At 56.3% G+C, this 2,337-nt stretch overlaps 1 long non-coding RNA gene across 2 annotated transcripts; it reads right to left on the minus strand.

The window, feature by feature from the left end:
* Positions 1–6: 6 nt before the first annotated feature.
* On the minus strand, positions 7–1,244 carry LOC108509514. Of its 2 annotated transcripts, none has more exons than XR_001878632.1 (3): positions 1,114–1,244; positions 624–821; positions 7–165 (listed from the first exon to the last, which is right to left on the minus strand). It is a non-coding gene; the product is annotated as an uncharacterized LOC108509514 (long non-coding RNA). The 2 variants fall into 2 exon arrangements; XR_001878633.1 differs by having other exon boundaries at positions 7–180.
* Between the last annotated feature and the right edge of the window lie 1,093 nt (positions 1,245–2,337).

The following is a 2,337-nucleotide window of genomic DNA, read 5'->3' on the forward strand; positions in this document are numbered from 1 at the left end:
GACTGAGGGCCTCTGTCCTCACCTTGTGCGGCCACGGGGGAGAAGGAAGAGGCTACTTGAGCCTGGGCAGCCTTAGGGGCAGGGGGAGACCCCAGGGCAAGTGCAATGCATTATCAGAGAGTTCATTACCTGATCTTCCTGCTGGCGTTGGCAGCACAGTATCATCTGCAAATATGGAAGCTGTTGCAGTACCAGGATATGTAAAATAAAGGGACAAACTATGACAGTAGAAATCCACGGTTAGACCTGAAAGCTCCGGCAGGGTCGTGGCTGTGGCAAGTGACCCCTTTGCTGCTTGGCCTGTGGAGCTCCCCTCTGAGGACAGGGGAGATCGGGACGCCCCGGGTGTGTCTGCGTGAGGGGGCACTACCTGGCCATTCCTAGTGCAGCCTGGCAGCATGGGGGGTTGTGCCAAGTACCCCCCCAGCAGAGCACACCCCGGGTGTGTCCTCACCTCATCCTCTCACCTCTCTGTGTGTATGTGCAGGTGTGAGAGTGTGTGTGTGTGTCACCGCGTGTGTCCGCTGCAGGACATGGGGGGGGGAGGGGCAGAGGCTGGAGGGGGAGGAAGAGCCCTAGGAGATACCCCAGCGAGGGGCTGGAGCGCCGGGGGCATCGCTCACCTGCCCGTCCTGCTGCAGGTGGTGGTGGAGGATCTGCGAGTGCGGCTGCTGATGCGGGGTCAGGATGTGCATGAAGGGGGTGGGGGGATACGCCGCCGCCGTCGCAGGGTTGATGGGGCCACCACTGCCCAGTGCCGAAGGCAGGTTGAAGGAGGCTGCCGGGGTTCCAGTGTGAAATCCCTGCTTCTCGAAGGATTGCTGAGGAGAGGATGCCAACAGTGGAGTAAGGGCTGGGAGCCAGGCTGGCAGCGTGCCCCTCCCCAGCTGTACACGTCGTGGGCCCAGAGTCAGTGTGTGATGCAGAGAATGGATAGAGTCTCTTCCTATGGCTCTTTCTGGGCTTAGAATTGCTCTAAACTGGGGAAGGTCAAGCATTTCCCTTCTCCCTGGCTGACCAATCCAAGGGGAAGAGACCTTTATTGCACAGGGAGGCTGTCTCAGAGCTCAGTTCCCCTCCGGAGCCACGCAGGGAGCACTCACAGACACTAACCTGAGTTTTGGAGTAGACAGAGCCCGAGATGTCCGGCACGCCTGTATTACTGGATGTCACGGATACACCTGCAGAGGAGGGAGAGGCAGGAGAGCGTTAGGCAGCAGCCACCGGTTCAGCAGGAGCTGCTGACAACCAGCAGCACCTGGTGGAGAGCTCTGGTGGCCAGGGAAGGTCTAAAGACAGATCTGCCTGGGGAGCAGGGTCCTGGCATGGCCATGAGCAAAGCGCCCATACATATTTAAGTTCTTCTGCTCTGGACACGAGTCCAGAAAGCAAGCGAGGGGCTGGAAAAACACACAGAGAAACACACAGAAAACAGCAGCTCTGAGGAGAGCTGGGGAATGCAGCACAGAGACACGGAAACAAACCCCCAGCATGGAACACGGCAGCAAGAACAGCCTGAGAGCTCCTCATGTGTATAACAGGCAATTGCACATAAAGGCGACTCGGCTGTGGGCTGGGATAGTTGGTGCAGTGACCGCCAACACAACCTGCACAGGGCTGTCTGTAAAACAGGGTGGCCCAGAGGAGAACTCAGTGACCATTTAAGGTGCAGAAAAAGTGCTGAAATCAAGGAGGTTTGAAGGGCTCAGCACCAGATGACCTGGTACAAAGCTGAAGGACCTTCACAAAGAGAAAATAGTATCTTGAAGGGCTCTAATGTAGTGAAAAGAAGGACAAGGGGAATTTAAAGGCTGGAAGAGGGACCCAAATGCACCCCTGTGTAAATCAGCTGGAGGCCAACCAGTGAAACCAGTACCAAGACAGGCGGCAGGTTCACAACCTTCCTGCATCTTTGAATCAAGGATTGTGGTGGTTTGAAAAACCTTTTCTCTGAGGTAGTAATGGTTTGCCCCACTGATAATACTGGACCAATCGATAGTCCAGGTGCGCCCTACGGAAATTACATACCCACAGAAACGGAAGAGAAGGTGGTGAAGATAGTTTAGAAGGTAGGTAGCCATGATCTGAGCCAGGAGGAGGCAGGGGGCCAGTGAGCCCCTCTGGGGGCCAAGGGCCCCCAGCCCCCAGCTGAGGCTATGGGAGACCTGGTACAGTGTCAAAGCTGGACCGGGTCCCGTAATCAAGAGCTGGAAGAGTTCCCTTACTGTCAGCAGCAGCAGAAGACATTGAAAAGCGGCAGCGGAGCAGTCCTGAACAGAGACAGCGATGGCTAAAAGCCAAAAAGATAGCCAGTAGCGGCGAGATAACGTGAAGCCG

The sequence above is a fragment of the Lepidothrix coronata genome, unplaced genomic scaffold (genome assembly GCF_001604755.1).
Source record: "Lepidothrix coronata isolate B3197 unplaced genomic scaffold, Lepidothrix_coronata-1.0 Scaffold370, whole genome shotgun sequence".
In the NCBI taxonomy this organism is placed as follows: Eukaryota; Metazoa; Chordata; class Aves; order Passeriformes; family Pipridae; genus Lepidothrix; species Lepidothrix coronata.